The sequence below is a fragment of the Alligator sinensis genome, unplaced genomic scaffold (assembly GCF_000455745.1).
Source record: "Alligator sinensis unplaced genomic scaffold, ASM45574v1 scaffold156_1, whole genome shotgun sequence".
NCBI classification, from domain to species: domain Eukaryota; kingdom Metazoa; phylum Chordata; order Crocodylia; family Alligatoridae; genus Alligator; species Alligator sinensis.
Window position 1 is genome coordinate 1,525,265 of NW_005841844.1, and position 9,301 is coordinate 1,534,565.

Sequence of the window (9,301 nt, forward strand, 5' to 3'; positions counted from 1 at the left end):
TCTGTTGTTTTCTGCCCATATGTCCAACCTGTCCAGGTCTGCTTGTAGTTGTTCCCTGCCCTCCGGTGTGTCCACTTCTCCCCACAGTTTTGTGTCATCCGCAAAGTTGGACAGAGTACACTTGACTCCCTCGTTCAAGTCGCTGATGAAGACATTGAAGAGTATCAGTCCAAGGACCGAGCCCTGTGGGAACCCACTGCCCGCACCCTTCCAGGTCGATACCGACCCATCCACCACGACTCTCTGGGTATGACCCTCTAGCCAATTCGCCATCCACCGGACTGTGTAGTCATCCAAGTCACAGCCTCTTAACTTGTTCACCAGTATGGTGTGGGATACCATATCGAAGGCCTTCCTGAAGTCTAAGTAAATGACGTCAACCCCTACTCCTGCGTCCAGGTGTTTTGTAACCTGGTCATAAAACGAGACTAGATTAGTCAGGCATGATCTACCTGCTACGAACCCGTGCTGGTTTCCCCTCAGCATAATTTGTCCTGCCGGGCTCTCGCAAATGTGAGCCTTGATAATTTTTTCAAAGACTTTGCCAAGTTGAACAGCACTTGGATTCTCCTGACTCATGTTCTTCCTTTGGGCTTAGCACTCATTGGAAGCACTCCAAAGTTGCCTTGGCCTCACCTCCTCCACTAAGCTGTGTCCATCTATTTCCATCTCCTGTCATCCCTTCCAGCTGGGGCTGATCTCCTTCAGTCCCAACTGGGCTCATCTACATGAGACTTTTACTGCAGAGCTGCCTAATTACCTCTTCAGTAAAGTCTCAGCATCTACACATGGGGCCCTATTAGGCCACAGTAAACTAATGAACTCCACCTTAGGTTAGTACTTGTAAACACAAGTACTATTTTAGGGTGGCATTCTTTAGCATGCAGCAACATGTGTTGCTGCTGATGTGGCTGGCTAGCCCACACTGGAGCACCATCATGCCCCAGCTAGTCCCATTGAAGCACATTGAGCTGGGTTGTAGCAGCCCTGGGCTGGCAGGCTGATCCCCACAGTCCCTCTGCCATCTGGGGCTGCTCCAACCCAGCTCAATATGCTTTAGTCCCAGGTGCACATGTAAATGCGGCACCCAGGAGCAATTAATTCCAGTGTGATATGTGCATGCTGTTTATTGCATCACATTAATTTTGTGTATAGATGCACCCACTAAAGCCATCCCAGATGTATTAGACTCTATCTTACTTCTTACCTATCCCAACAGACCCAGTAGCCGCTCAGCAAACCATATACATCTGCTCTCTGTGCGGAGACATTACTTGTTGCCCACTGGTCCCAGAGGTGGAATACACACCCTTCACAGTCAGCAGAGTGCAGTCACTGAGGGCCTTCTGTCTGTCTTTCACAGGGCCATGCAAGAATGCAGCCTACAAGGAGGTAAGAGGAGGCAGAAGTCTTTTCTCTTGTGAAAGCTTTAACCTGCATTTCCAGACTTCCAAAGGGCTAAGCTTCATTTTAGACAGCTGTGTAGTTTAGTGACTGAAACACTGACCCACAAGACCTGGGTTCTGTTCCCAGCTCTAGCACTGCTTGACCTTCAGCATTTAACTTCAACTTGCTATGCCTCAGTTTCCCTTCCTATTTTAGGTCCATTAAGTTTGTAATGCCTTTGGGCAGGGACTCCCTTACTGTATTCAGAACACTGGGACCGTGACCTTGGTGGGGGACTCTGGAATGGATTGTTACACAAATGAAAAATGAGGGTAAATTCAAAGGACAGGCACCTGGGCCAGCAGCCATGCACAGGGACAGCAGTGGCTTCCAGTTGCCAATGCACTGCTGGCTCAGTAATGTGGCTGCAGCAGTAGCCATTTTTTTCTGCCCCACCCCCCACAAGTTGGCACCCAAGGTGGCTGCCCCTATCGCTCCTCCCTAGTCATGCCACTGGTTGACTTCAACTCTGAATTTCTGCATGTGCAATGACCAGGTGAGTGTACCGTTTTTAACTCTTAACTAAGTGTTCTCTGCTCTCAAGCAAAATTCAACTTTAGCAGACTTTTTGGGCCAAGGGATTAACGTGTATTCATGTGTAGTCATGTGGAATGTTTTGTCATAACATCTGCTCAAGCAATATTTGGCACACCTGCACTGCAGATGTGTACAGTAGTGTTACCCACTGTACTAATAATCCTTTCCCATTATTGAGTGGACTTTGAGGTGATTATGGAGGAAAGCATTAGCAAAGCTTTGCTTTCTGAAATGGAACCTGGGTTAGAAAAAACATCCACTTGGTTGTGGTGGTCTACTTTTGCAGGACTCTGCTGGAATTGTGCATGCAGGACATTTTAAATATAGGCCATATTTCTGTCCCTCTGCCCACCTCTGGCTTTCTTCAGCTTGTGCCCAGCTGCAACAATTCCCAAGGGGAATCCCTGGAGATCTATGTCAACTTTGTGGTTGTTTTGAGAGAACAGAGCAGCCCAAGTATGCTCAGGGGTGGGTCATGTTCCAGCTCTTAATGATGGCATTAAAGCACTGATTAGCTTTAGCTCATTGCTCTGTTTTATGTCCATGCACAATGGGCCGTGTGTGAAATCCTTCATTTTTGCATGAATTGTTCTGTGTGGCTCATTGTTCTTGCATGGAAATGACTGGCGAATGGCTGGGCAGGTGGTTCCTATGCAGTTTTTGGAGGTAAAGCTGCAGAGGAAGCAAAGGAGGTACAGCAGTCTTCACAGCCAGCAATATGCTCAGTTAAAATTGTCTCAGGGCCAGGCTGAGGGACCCTTGTTAAGCCTGGCTGTACCACTGCAGTGTAATGCAACACAGGGAAACCTGGAGCTCAGTCCCGTCCTGCCCAGGCCTGAATGAAACCTACTTCATATTGACATAGAGGGGGACAGTTACTAAAAACTGTCTCACTTCCCGGTATGGGAACCCCTTCCCAGTATGGGGTCAGAGTGGATCACTCTGTCTTTTCTGTATTTGCACATCCAGGGGTTTAGCAAGTCCAAAGATACAAGAATCCAGTGGGCTCTTGGTGAAGAAGGACGGAAGCCATTTGACAAGGTCGCTTCAGCAGCATGAGTGGGAAAAGATGGGCAAACGTGGCTGCTCCCTGCTGTAAACAGCTCGTTGTCATGGTAACCCTGCACCCTTTGGCTGAAGGATGTCATAGAGGAAGCCGTAGCTCTCGGGGAGCCCTGCAGGAAACAGAGGGGCAGCGATCACTCCCTACCGCTCTCCAAAGGAACAGCAGGGAAAGCAGGTACCTCAAAACAAGGGGCAATTTGTGGGAGCCACTCAACAGAAGAACGAATGCCACCGCTATTCCAAGTGTGCCTGGTGTGCAGGTCTCCCAGGGTATGCACATCCCATCCAATCAGCCTGCTCTTCCTGGCTGATGCAATTACTGATGTCATCCACCTTTGTTTATACCACAGTTATCAGCAGAGCTGGCACCTGGAGGTCACTCCTAAGCCCTTACCCAGGCAAACTCACCGCTGAAGCCTGTGTGAAGAAGGGATTTAAACTGAGTGACAATGGTGCTGCGCATGTTATCAACTGTGTCATCACAGGAGGAAGCAGGTCAGAGAAGCACATTAGGTAAGTTTTGAGCAGCATTTAAATTTTTGCCTTGAGTGAGTGTTCGGCATTTATTGTGGCAAAAAGGGGAACAAAACAAAATGGCAATTCTAAATCAAAGGCACGCTGGACTCCTAACTACAGTGCTAGTGAGGGGGCTGGATCCTCAGTTAGTATAGATCCACACAGCTCCACTGGCATCAATAAAGTTGCATCAGTCTACTCCAGCTGAGGACCTGGCAGTGTGAGAACTGTGCTCAGAGCTAAAGCAATGCATCTGCTAACCACTGCCCTTCAGGAACTCCAGACCAAGTCTGGAGAGTCTTTCAGGTACCTTCAAATGTACTTTAACCAGCAAAGTGAGAGGCAAAAGAGGAATCACTTATAGAAAAGCATAGGAGCAAGCTGTGAAGGCTGGAGAGTGGCAGACAGCCCATAGAATTTGGGTGAGATGCAAAGGAGTCTCACGGATGTCTAGCAGAGCCTCCAAGGGCTTGGGACCATCAGGATATGACTACACTGTGGTGGCATGTCCCGGAACAAATATCCCTGAGCACGTTCTGCCCACCCACTCCTACTCCAGCAGTTAGAGCAATATTTAAGGTAAGAACAGCACTGAAGATGACCAGCAGAACAGGAAAGATCAGGGAAGCATTGGATAATGATGACTTAATATGCATAAAGTACCTTCCTGAACCCCCTTCATCAAGTATGTAGACATTTAATACACTTTCCCCAAGAGGATCCCTTCCGCCACTACTGGGATGCCTCAGAGGCTTCAGCTCTTTGAATAGAGCAGAAAACATCAGGCAAATTATTGAGTCAGGGAAGAAGGAATACCATTAAACTGCATGGAAAATATTGGTGGCCAATTACCACGGACCCTTAACTGATCATAAGCAGGCAACACCTCAGTTTTGTTTTTCACACCAAGGTCAGTGCATTCCATTGCACAGTTTTTCTATTTTCATGCTGAGACTTGGTCTGGATAGAACAGTACTACAACGTGAATCACCAGTACCTCATCCTATATAACTCCAGGGAAATCTCTTATCCAAATACTAAACCAGCCCAATACTGTTGAGTTTATAATATCAGATACCACACCATGCATGGAGCTACAGCTGCATTGGAAGCAGCTAGGAGCATATCAAAGAATTAGGGACCAGAAATGAGTGTTATATAAAGGCCCAGACAGATAGCTTAGAAGTGTTGGAAAAGCTTGGAAAAGGAATAGAGGAACTCTAAGAATGGCTGGAGAGGACCAGAAGCTTGAGGACGATCACCAATATCAGAGAATCAGTCTCTAGAACTGGAAGACCATTGTTGGACCAAAAAGAAGCAAGGAGCAAGCCTCTAAAAACCAGAAAAGTTTGTGAGATGGCTAGAAGGAAGTCAGAGGAACACTGCAGATCTCAGTTTGAGCCTTTAAGGAGTTAATTAGCTGTTGGGACCTTTTGAGTTTCAGTTGGACACTGACTATTGATTATTCAAAGCACAATTCTTGCTACCTTTGCACAGCTTATCAGTGCTGAAGGACTGGATGTCTTAGGATTTCAGCATAATGAGATGGTCCCCTTCATATGAAGGTCTAGGGTGGAATCCAGCCCACGTCAGAAGATTTTACTATCGTCTGCTGCTTGTTGGGTGGTTTATGTGAATCCAGTTCCTAGTCCATAGAATAACATGAGAACACTCTGCCTCCCTTGTTGAAGGGAAGGAATTGACTCTGGAGAGGGAAGGAACTGCATGGGATAACACGAAGCAAGTCTCAGATCAGCAGATCTTGTGAGGGAAGATTAGAAGAGAGTGAAAGGAGCATTGCAGACCTTACCTTTACCCATTCTTCGTGTCTTTCCTCTTTAGTGATCAGAGACAAATCCATCTGAATGGAAAACTTTTTGAAAGAAACAAGGGCTAAACCCAATAACTCTGATTCAGATAGATTCAGACATCTTTGAAATTTATGGGGAACTGGTTCAGAAACTCTGAACCTGAACCCCTATCTGAATTTTTCATATGGTTCTTCTCTCTGTGGGCTCAGCTGAAGCCTGGATCAAGAACACATTTGGGCACTGGTACTGTTCAATATCCGGGCCCAAATGTGGTGCAGCCCATCTCGGGTACTAAAAATATCTACTGGCAGCACACTGAGCAGGCATGTTGCTAGCAGCAGGTGGGTAATATCAGTGTAAACCACTAACAGTTACAAGATGAAGCCTGTCACATTCTCTAAGCCAGTTCATGTGGTGGGTGAAACAGATAATAGAAGAAACTATCTTACATCTACATCCAGAATTCAGCCACATGCAGAATAGTGGTGCATATTTTAATTCCCTTTATGAGGAAACAAGAACAGCTGAACCAAAGTACCCAGAGGAAGGCTCTTCACATAATATCTTCATCCTAAGCACTGCCAGGAAAAGCCCTCCTAAGGCAGCCTGTTCCTTAGTCTAGGGGTTGGCAGCCTGCAGCATGTGTGCCATGAGTGGCATGGGCAGCCTCTGTGTGTGGCACACAGCAAATAGGAGGAGACAAGTAGCACAGTGGCAAATAGGGCAGAAAGCAGAGTAGCAGATGGGGAAGGAGATTGGAGTGGCACTCAAGGAGGGTGCAAAGTTAATTTGTGGCATGCCTGCTAAAAAGGTTGGCCCCTGCTGCCTTAAATTTTGGAGATTTATAAAAGGACTTTCTTATTCAGACCTCTGTAAATGACTGTGTATAAAATAGTTGCTCGTGTTGGCCAACAAATTTTGTTTGTGGCAAATATTCATGATCAATAAACTGGATGTGGATAGTATTATTAAGTGCTCAACAGCCCTGAAGAACATTGCTTAAGAGAGAAGTAGTAGTTTAAATGCTATTTACTCTTTACAAAGAATTACAGTTATTCTAAATATGTTTCAGGATCTTCCAACAGATCACTTAGTTGCTGAGCTCTTAGTGTTTCAGCTGGTCACTAATTATTGATTATTCAAAGATAAAGCTTGTCACTGTAACTAAACTTGTATATGCTGAAGGAATCTTTCCACCCAACGTGCCTGGTATGCACCTAGCCTACATCAGAACGGAATCAAGGTTACCATCCAATGCCTGATATGAGTACAGTTCATGCTGGCTAGATACCTACAGCAGCAGATAGACATTACCTCACTCCCTTGTTAACAAACTCAGCAGAGAAGCTTTGGAAAATGAATTAGCCATCCATCCTCTAACATGGCCCATGTGGGTCAAGATATAGGCACAACACAGTGTGTCCAACAGACTCTTGATCTAGAGTGGTTCAAGCTGTTTGTAGCCAACAGCATGCAAAGGAATGATGTAGCTAAGATGTGGGGTGAAGTGGGCACGCTAGTAGGAAGGAACGGGCTGCAATCAGATCTAGACAGGTTACAGGGGTGGGCCGATGAGAACAGGTTGGGGTTCAACACTGACAAGTGCAGGGTAATGCACCTAGGGAGGAAGAACCAGCAGCATACCTACAGGCTGGGGAACTCCCTTCTCATCAGTGTCAAGACAGAAAAGGATCTTGGAGTCATCATTGATGCCACAATGAACATGGGCCGACAAAGTGGGGACACGGTCAGGAAGGCCAACCATACCTTGTCGTGCATCCACAGATGCATCTCAAGCAAGTCCAAGGAGGTGATCCTCCCCGTCTATGCAACACTGGTCAGGCTGCAGTTGGAGTACTGCGTCCAGTTCTGGGCGCCGCACTTCAGGAGGGATGTGGCCAACATGGAGAGGGTCCAGAGGAGGGCCACCCGCATGATCAGGGAACAGCAGGGCAGGCCCTACGAGAAGAGGCTAAGGGACCGGAACCTGTTCAGCCTCCAAAAGAGAAGGCTGAGAGGGGATCTAGTGGCAGTCTACAAACTAGTCAAGGGGGACCAGCAGGCATTGGGAAAGTCCCTGTTCCCCTGAGCACTCCCAGGATTTACAAGAAACAGCAGACACAAGCTAGCGGGGGGTAGTTTCCGGCTAGACATTAGGAGGTGCTATTTCACTGTCAGGACGGCTAGGACCTGGAACCAACTTCCAAAAGAAGTGGTGCTGGCTCCTACCCTGGGGTTCTTTAAAAAAAGGCTGGATGAACATCTGGCCGGGGTCCTTTGACCCCAGTACTTTTTCCTGCCACGGCAGGGGGTCGGACTAGATGATCTCCTCAGGTCCCTTCCGACCCTACCAACTATGAAACTATGTCCTGGAACCTTTGACTCCCTGAACCAAAAAATCTATTTACAGGTGGGACTAGTGATGGGATAGCCTTGGCATAAGTCCAGAGCATGAGTTGAGCTTACAACTGGAGCTGTAGCAGAACACTGTATCTGCTCTGCCACAGATATGATCATAGAATCACAGAAAATTCAGGTTGAAAGAGACCTCAGGAGGCCATCTAGTCCAACCCACTGCTCAGGGCAGGACCAAAGCCAAATCTCCAAGGATGGAGATTCCATCACCTGTCTGGGTAACCTGTTCCAGTGTTTTACTATCCTCCTAGTAAGAAAATTATTCCTAATATCTAACCTAAACTTCCCTTACTGCAACTTGAGACTTTTGTTCCTTGTTGAAGGCTGCTATTAAATCTCCTCTCAGTCTCCTCTTCTCTAGACTAAATAAGCCCAGTTCCCCCAGTTGTTCCTTATAACTCGTGTGTCCCAGCCCTCATCATTTTTGTTGCCCTCCATGGGACCCTTTCCAACTTGTCTACATCCTTTCTGTGGGGGGGGGGGGGCCAAAACTGAACACAGTGCTCCAGATGTGGCCTCACTAGTGCTGAATAGAGGGGGAATAATTACTTCCCTTGACCTACTGGTAATACTCTTAGTGATGCAGCCCTGTATGCTCTTAGCCTTCTTTGCAACAAGGGCACACTGCTGGCTCATATTCAGTTTATTGTTCACTGTTACCCCCAGGTACCTTTCTGCAGAAATGCTGCCCAATCTTTTTGGCCCAATCTTCCAATTTGTCTAGGTCATTCTGAATCCTAGCCCTACCCTCCAGCATATCTACTACTCCCCAGAGCTTGGTGTCATCTGCAAACTTGCCGAGGGTGCCCTCTATGCCATTTCCAGGTTGTTGATAAAGACGCTGAACAAAACTGGTCCTGGAACTGACCCCCTAGGGCACTCTGCTTGATACCAGCTGCTAGACATTGAGCCATTGACTACTACCTGTTGAGCCTGACAATTCAACCAGCTTTCTATCCACCCTACAGTCCATTCATCCAGTCCATACTTCCTCATCTTGCTTGCAAGAATGCTGTGGGAGACCATCAAAAGCCTTGCTAAAGTCAAAGTATATTATATCTACTAGGCCTGTGCAAAGCGGCTAGTATTCACTTCGGATTTGGCCAATTCGGGGGACAGTGATTTGATTCAGTGATTCAAATCACTGTCCCGAATTGATTCGGCCGAATCTGATTTAGAGATTCGTCCGCCGCCAAATTGGCCTAATCTCCAGATCAAACAGACCCCATCCCCTGCCCACTCTCCCAGCCCCATCAATGGCTACCCCGCCCGGCCCCAGCATCCTGGCGCTTTTTTTTTTTTAAAGCCAGCTCCTGCTGGGTGGGGGGGGACGATCCCCGCTGCCCCCCACTTCCCTGCACTGCATGGGGGGGCTCTGCCACAGGCCCCCAGAAGCCCCAGTGGCCACTACAGCATCTGGTAAGTGCAGAGATGTGGTTTTTTTTAAACTGGGAATTAGGACAAGCGAGGCAGCCATGGGGGGCTGGGAGAGCAGGTGTGGGACGGGGGCT